The sequence below is a fragment of the Amblyomma mixtum genome, chromosome 3 (assembly GCF_055824585.1).
Source record: "Amblyomma mixtum isolate Tamu chromosome 3, ASM5582458v1, whole genome shotgun sequence".
Taxonomy (NCBI): domain Eukaryota; kingdom Metazoa; phylum Arthropoda; class Arachnida; order Ixodida; family Ixodidae; genus Amblyomma; species Amblyomma mixtum.
In genome coordinates, this window is record NC_143014.1 from 100,282,168 (window position 1) to 100,290,875 (window position 8,708).

The following is an 8,708-nucleotide window of genomic DNA, read 5'->3' on the forward strand; positions in this document are numbered from 1 at the left end:
CGTTAGCGGAATACCGGGAGCCCGCCTACCGCCGGTGAGCAGGCGCTGATTGGTCCCGATGCTGCAGACGCGCGCGTAGCTGCCGGGTACGTGGCACTATCTGGCGACGTCAAGGAGATTTGCGCATGCATTGGCTCCGCCTCAGTGATTCATGGCTTCTCGTGTCCTAGGGTTGCTAGAACCATTGGTTCTTGCAACACTGTTTTGTCCTATGACGTCATCGCACTTGTACTTGCGAGTTTGGCCTGTGGCGGCGATACCTGTATTTTGGTTCTTGCTCTTTTCTACGTTACAAGAGCTTTGTTGTCAGTATCAGTGGCGTTTTTGTAATCAGGAGCTGGTATTCTGTCGATACAAGCCAACTTCAATTTCTCCTCAGTGTCCCTTTAAATGACAGCTATAACTGATGTAGTTCACAGCGTCGTCTCCCTCTAAACATTTTCCCTCAGCATCTTGAATCTGTTCCTGCTTTCTTTAATTCGTTTTACACAGCCAGCTTATATGGTTCCATAATTTTATTGGCCCCCTTTTAGTTGCATCGCAAACTTCAGCCAGCCAGCGATTAGAGGACTTTTATTTTAGCCTGGAGAAGGACCTGCATTTGCTGTTTCTTTTGTCAATACCCATTTTTGGCCTATTTCCTCTTCAGATAACTGCGCCCTCTTTGCTTCCCTATGTTCCCTTGAAGCCACCTGTCGTTGTTCGATGGCCTCCTTAATTTCCATACTCCACCGGCTTCGTGGCTTCCTTTTTTCTCTCCAGCGGTTTACTCCTTTTACTTGTTTCATTTTCGTACTGATGAGTAGTTCTGATTATAATCTTACTTTTCCATGGGGCATTTCTCAATTGCTTCCTCTATGTCGGCCGCTATTAGTGCTATTGGTTCGCTTATTTTTTCGTTCTCTTTTTGACTTCTCTGCATTTCTCTTTTGATCAGGGCTCCCAACTGTAGACTAATACGTTGTGGGTTTCTAAGTGGACACAGGCCACCACCCACCGCGGGTTCGAGCTTCGCGCGAGCCAAGGGCCCCGATCAGCCGTCACCACACACACACTGGGACACCGATGCGGCGCACTCAACCTCCGCTGGGAGGAGAGCGATTCGCCGCAAAGAAATAGGCCTCCAAGTTCACAAAGGAGACGTTTATTCACGTCGTCCTTCAGCAGATACACACACACTCAATCGTCACCCCGTCCCGGGGGCGCGCGAGGAGCAAGGCTCCGCTGCGCGCACGAAGCGACCAGAGTAATGCGCGCCGCTAACACGCCGCTGCAGGAGAATGTCCCCGCGGCAGTGCTGTGATATCTCTCTCGTGTCGACCGTTGGGCCGGTTGCGAGAGAGAGTGGGCAATCAACGCAAGGTACGCCTGTCGGAGGTCGCTGGACCCCGCTGGACAGGCTCGAACCGCTGCAGGTCAGAGGACACGTGCGGGCGAGCTCGAGTAAGCACTGGTCCGAACGGCAAAGGCCGGCACGGACAAACAGTAACGTACGCACCTTACGCTGTCTCGGAGGGATCTCTCTCTGGGCCCCGCTCGGACGGTCGCGCCGTGCGCGGCCGCCCGTAGCGGGTCCCGATTTCCCGCCAAAAGGCGCCAATGGCAAAGGCCGTTGGGGAGCCGGGGCGGAGCTGTGGCCAAATGACAGTGATTAGTCACCTAGCCGCCTCTCCACCGCCTGAGGCGGGAGCAAGGGAAAGAGGAGAAACAACGCAGGAAGCCGGCACAGCCGCGCAAAGGCAACGGCGGTAAGCCAGGATTCCCACATCCCCCTCTCCTTAAATGCCCTCCTACCCATCGGCAAAGCACGCGGCCAAAAATAAAGAAATCAATACACAAAAAAACTACACTTCAGTTCCAAAATAAAGAAATGAATACACAAAAAAAAACTAGCTACACTTCAGTTCCAGCCAGAACAATGTAAAAAAAAAACAAAGGAAAAACAAGGCAAACAACACTTGCATACGCTTCAGTAAATCAAAACAGCTTGCAGGTTATATACACGGTACACAAGAAGATGTGAATAAAACTGTACAGCTATGTGACAGGTGGATGTCAGCCTCAAAGTTCGATGGCGCGGCCCAGTGGGCCTGTCGGCGACTCACCGCTCGCAGACTTCAAGTTGAACGGGTTGGGAGGGCCGACGACTGATGGCGGTCTTCTTTCCGTTGATGACGACGGGGCCGCGGCAGAGCACTGACCTCACGCCCTTGGACACGACATCACGTTCGGCACAAGACAGTTAGTGCACCCCCTTCACGCTGGCTGAAACGGGCGAGGACGTTCGGCGGCGTCCTGATGTGTAACCTTGGCCACAGCGAGGGGTCCTTCTCATCCTCGCGCTCACGCAAAAGCACACAACGGCACAACTCACAGGCGTCGCCTTGGCTCATGGTTACGCGCGCACACAGTCACAGCCGCAACCACGCATACACCGGCAAGTGCGCGGACGCTGGTCGGCGACAACGATCCCCTCATCAGAAGCGTCCAGAGGCGCCGCGGCGAGGGTCAAAGGGTGCACTTTCCGCCCCCCATCGTCCCAAACGCCCCGCCAACTTCCCCTCCATACGGGCCGCACAAAACTCGCGCACCGCGACACACGGCTCCTTAACGAGCCAACCACCCACAGTCGGGCCGGAAATGAGAAAAGGCGCGCTGTACAAACGACACCTAATCCAATCCACTCCCTCTAGAAGATAAGAGCAAGCACGAGCGGGCTGAAGTTTGCCTATGTACATCTCGGTACGTTAGAACGAAAACAGATGTACAAGCGGGGATACGAAAGTGGCTAGAAACTGACTCAAGCAAAACAAATAAATAAATAGATAAACACACAAGGTTGGAACTGAGCATGCTGCAAAAACCACAAAAAAAAATAACACACCGTGCTTCGCCTGGGTAGGGCCTGACGAGAAAGCTCGCCAGCTAGCTGAGGCTGCGTGCCTTCGGTGCGGAAAAGTCCGCCGTCCGGCATCAATCACACCGGTGACCGTTGCCTCAGATTGTACCGGTGCTCCGTACGCTTGCGTTCCGCAGCACCAGTTGTGCCTTTGCGCTTGCCTTTGATACCAATGGGTACCGGCGCAAGCTCGTCAGACCGTGACGCGTAGGCCTTCAGGTCCATGAACCCCTGCTTGCTCCTGGGGAAAGGCCCCATCAAATCGCAGGTGGCCATCTGCCACGGACGCACACTGTCAATCGGTTTCATCATTCCAGGCGGCTTGCCGCCCCGTGACTTCACCGCTTGACAGACATGGCAGGAACGGCAATAGCGGAAAATGTCACGCTTCATGCCGGGCCACGTCACCGATTGACTCAGTTTTGCAAAAACTTTGGAGTCACTCAGATGACCGGCCAGTGGTTCGTCATGAGAGAATCTCAACAGTGCGCCTCTCAGACTTTTGGGGATAACCACCTAGAACGGGTCGATGGACTCGTCATCGGTGGCTATGTATTTCAGCACGAGCCCGTCATGGTCCAGCAAATATTGCCACGCGCCTAACGCGCCGCGCGGCCTCCGCGCTGAGTCGAAGACGACGACGAAGCGGCGGTGGGCTCTCGTGGCGCGCTGTTCTGTTCTGTGTCGTGGAAGCTGGCTCGATAATTAAAAAGAAGGCTCCCGGTCTTGGGTTCTCCCCGACGTCTACCTTCACGGCTCCTCTGGTCGTGACAATATGAATCCCCGGGGTTCGCCGCGACACACGCTGGCTTCTGCCCCCCTGCGCCCGCTACAATGCAAGTAGCGTCACGGCGCTCCGTCTCCCTGAGACCGTCGCTCACCTCGCGACAAAAGGGGTCATTTTGCTGGGCTTTCAGTAGCTCTTACGGCTGAAAACGATTCCAGTCATCCCAGAGGGGAGCATGGTCTCGGCCCCACTCAGGTTTGCAGCCAAAATTTCTGTTCGCGTCGGCACTTCCGAGGCGCTCACGAAGAGCTTTGCCTCTCGTCCGCTTTGCGAAGCGCTGCTTGCCTGGTTAGCGGAATGGGTTAACCCGTTTGCGGGCTCCCCCTCCTTGCCGCCCGGCGGCTCGTCCGCTGTTTCGCCCCGTCCGCCTACAGGCGTCAAGGCGCCGCTGGCGAGTGGGGCACGGGATAGCGCATCAGCTACCACGTTCGTGCTCCCCTTTCGATACTGCACGGAAAAGTCGTAATGCTGTATCAGGAGAGCCCAGCGCGCCAGCCGACCCGCAGGCTCGCGGAGCCGCATCAGCCAGCTGAGCGCACTGTGGTCTGTCTGCACCACGAATTGCGTTCCATCAAGGTAGACGTCGAATTTGCGCAGTGCAAACACGATGGCGAGGCACTCCTTCTCGGTCACGGAATGCCAGCCGCTCCTTGCTGCCCTCTCCGAGGGCAGCAAGGAGCGGCTGGCAAAGGCCAGCGGTTGCAGCACGCCATCGAATTCCTGTAGGAGAACTGCTCCTAAACCCAGATCGCTCGCGTCAGTCTGGACTACGAACTGTCTGGTCAGGTCGGGTAGCCTGAGCTGCGCTGTCTCGGCAATGGCACTAGACAGGAGGCGAAAGGATCGCTCTTGCTCGGGCTCCCATCGCCACGCGGCAGTCTTTCCCAAGAGCTCGGTCAAGGGTGCCTGCACGCGGGCACAGGACGATAATAGTGGCCATTCCCACACCACGGCGCAGGCCGCGTACGTCCTTGGGCGCGGGAAATTCGAGTATGGCTCGAAGTTTCTCCGCATCTGGCTCAATGGAGCCCCGGCCTCAGCGACTGCGCCCCTGCCTCAGTGGAGGCTTGGGCGGGCTGCACGAACGAGGGAGGCAAGGCTCCTAGTTCGATGAGCGGCGTGGTTTCCACAGGGAACCGGGCCAGCGCCTCGCCGTTCCCAGAGCAGAATTGACTGCTCGCGGGGCACGGCTGCTGCTGTTCGAAACTGCCGGTTGCGGCAGCGTGACACGAACTGCTTTCGCACTGGGCGGAAAGCGTGCACAGCTGAGGCATGTGACCAGCGGATGCACCGCAGGGTGCTTCCGATACAGCTCCAATGGGAGCTGCGTGGTCGACATTTTGGGTTGTGTCGCCGTAAACCCCAATGGGGGCCGCGGCCAACCACGGTGTCTAGCTATTCGTAGGAACAGCAGCCAGCGGATAAAACGACGCTACAACTCCGTAGGGAGCCGACATGTAGCTGCCGAATGCCCCGCTGGGGGTGTTAGACATGGTGCGCAAGCGTGATCGTCAAGGCGACCTGCTCGGCTAATGTGCCATCAAAGGCGTAAGCGCCAATGACTTAGCACGTTGGGCGCCAGTTGTGGGTTTCTAAGTGGACACAGGCCACCACCCACCGCGGGTTCGAGCTTCGCGCGAGCCAAGGGCCCCGATCAGCCGTCACCACACACACACTGGGACACCGATGCGGCGCACTCAACCTCCGCTGGGAGGAGAGCGATTCGCCGCAAAGAAATAGGCCTCCAAGTTCACAAAGGAGACGTTTATTCACGTCGTCCTTCAGCAGATACACACACACTCAATCGTCACCCCGTCCCGGGGGCGCGCGAGGAGCAAGGCTCCGCTGCGCGCACGAAGCGACCAGAGTAATGCGCGCCGCTAACACGCCGCTGCAGGAGAATGTCCCCGCGGCAGTGCTGTGATATCTCTCTCGTGTCGACCGTTGGGCCGGTTGCGAGAGAGAGTGGGCAATCAACGCAAGGTACGCCTGTCGGAGGTCGCTGGACCCCGCTGGACAGGCTCGAACCGCTGCAGGTCAGAGGACACGTGCGGGCGAGCTCGAGTAAGCACTGGTCCGAACGGCAAAGGCCGGCACGGACAAACAGTAACGTACGCACCTTACGCTGTCTCGGAGGGATCTCTCTCTCTGGGCCCCGCTCGGACGGTCGCGCCGTGCGCGGCCGCCCGTAGCGGGTCCCGATTTCCCGCCAAAAGGCGCCAATGGCAAAGGCCGTTGGGGAGCCGGGGCGGAGCTGTGGCCAAATGACAGTGATTAGTCACCTAGCCGCCTCTCACCCGCCTGAGGCGGGAGCAAGGGAAAGAGGAGAAACAACGCAGGAAGCCGGCACAGCCGCGCAAAGGCAACGGCGGAAAGCCAGGATTCCCACAACGTTTATGATCATTTCCCAGGCTGTACTTTCCCTCTTTCTATTTCCATTATTGCGAGCTTGCTATAGATGCCATGCGACATTAGGCAGCAGTCAGTCGTCATCTGCCTGTTACAGAACTCCCACATGATTTGTCCATCACATTTAGTTTCTATATTTACAATAACTGGGTTGTGCCGCTCACAGAAGTCTAGCATTAACTTCTCGTTACAATCAGTGTATCCATCAGGATCCTCTATGTGGCCATTCTTGTCACCCAGCAGAATAATATCGGCACCGTCTCCTGTCCCTAAATAAACTACCCCTAGCCATGTCCTTTTACCAGCAATTGTACCTGATACCCAGACATGTTCTCTGCAAGTTGATTTTACTCTTTGCCAATTTGTTCCTTGATGTATCAGCATACCTACCTCTCCTTCCTTCTCCGTTGTTGTTCTCTTGCTTCCTTCCCAGACATAGCCATCGATTAACGGTAGATCTTCTAGATACCAGAGATGTGTCTCGCATAGCGCTTACACACCTACTTCTTAGTCCTTTAACTGCTGTTCTATTTCTAACCATTTCACTCTTTCTACCTCCTTGCATGTTTATGTAACTGATCTGGTGTTAAATTTCTTTATGGTAGTTTTCTTCCTGGACCTCCCAGTGGCCATTTTGTTGGGCTTAGCCGCCATCGTTAAACTTTCTACTTCTCTTCTACCTACCCCTACACCCTGAGTCGCCATGGACCTCCTAAAAAAGCTACATCCAGGCGCCATCTCTGCTCCTACCCTTCTGCTAAAATGGATGCCATCTCGTGTAAAGCTTTCCGCAACGGCGCCACTTGCCAACGCGCCAGGCGAACTGCGCTGCTCCCTGGCTAGTTCACTATACGCTGGCTGCCCTGCTTGGGGTATGCACGAAAGCCGGTGGCGCATTTCGTTGTAGGTGAGCGGCCATCTTGCACTCCTTTGCAGACGACCGCTAACTTCCACCATGCTGGCTACAGTTGCCGCCATGGTCGCCGCAGCCGCTACGGCAGCATGATGCACCAATGCATAGGGTGCCTCGACGCGCGCGCCCCCGCTCAGGGCTAGGACAGCTGCGTCTTCTGCTACGTCCCCGCAGGGGGGCGTCTGCAGCATGCAAATGTTGGTGAGTGGCGACACCACGGGTTCCTGAGCATCCGCAGGGGGATGATGGTGAGCAATGCATCACCACGGACCCGAGCATCCTGACCCGACCGGGGGAAATCGGCAGTCGCATTTTCCTGTCCTCCCCTCCATCTTTCACTTTCCTATCTCTTTCTTACAATTTTCCTGTATCCTCCTCCCTTTTTCGTTTTTTTCTGGCTGCGAGGGTTAACCTTGTGTGACCTTGTCCTGTGCTTTCCTCTCTTCGTCCCTCGTCGTTTTGCGCGGTTGCAATATGCACTCCATTGTCAACCACCAACTAGCCCGCCTTCACTTGTTACATGTGACCAACTACCCTGAGTTGTCATGTTGGGTTATAGTTGAGGTGTACAGCTGGCGTGGGCAGGACTTGCAAGTTCCTGTCCCGTCCCCTAGTCCGGCACCATGGTGGGTGGCTGGCACCATGACCGAAAAACATTTTTTTATGGCTCCCACCTTTTCTAAACATGATCGCCCTCTCAAGAGAGGGCGGAACGAAGCAGATGACTTTTTTCAAAACAGAAAAGTATTTTCCAAAATTTCATGTGCCGCCGCGGTGGCTCAGTGGCTATGGTGCTCGGCTGCTGACCCGAAAGACGCTGGTTCGATCCCGGCCGCGGCGGCTGAATTTCTTTGGAGGAGAAATTCGAGGCCCGTGTACTGTGCGATGTCAGTGCACGTTAAAGAACCCCAGGTGGTCAAAATTTCCGGAGCCCTCCACTACGGCGTCTCTCATAGCCTTAGTCGCTTTGGGACGTTAAACCCCATAAACCAAACCAAACCAAAATTTCATGTTATTCATAGCAAAGCAGAAGAAACAAGCAAGACTCATATCCCCATCCCAGGTCTCAAAATACTTCACGGATGCCTTAGGCCTTGGCTACAAGGTATCAAAAATGGCCAGTGGCGACTTACTTCTTGAACTGCGCGACAGCATACAGTACTCAAAAGTTGCAACCATTGTATCCATTGGGGACATCCCTGTCTCTGTGACCCCACATCGGTCTCTGAATACTGTATGAGGCGTCATCCCTGAAATAGATTTTGTCCACCTTTCTGAAAAGGAAATGCTCGAAGGACTTACTGACCAAGAAGTGATAGATGTGCACCGGATCAAGTTCCGGAAAGATAAAGAAATAGACACCAAACACCTGATCTTGACATTCAACACGAGCACATTACTCGAATCCATTGCAGTGGGCTACCTGGAAATAAATGTAAGTCCGTATATACCCAACCCACGCAGATGTTTCAATTGCCAGAGGTTCGGCCACGGCTCACAGAGTTGTCGCGGCCGCAAAACTTGCGCGAAATACTCTTTGAAGGACCATCAATCTGAACAATGTGTTGCTACCCCGCCGTGTGCAAACTGTGAAGGAGCCCATGCTGCCTACTCCAGGGCTTGTCCGTCCTGGAAGAAAGAAAAAATAATTACTCTGAAGACTACTGAAAACATTTCTTTCAAAGAAGCCCGAAGGCGAT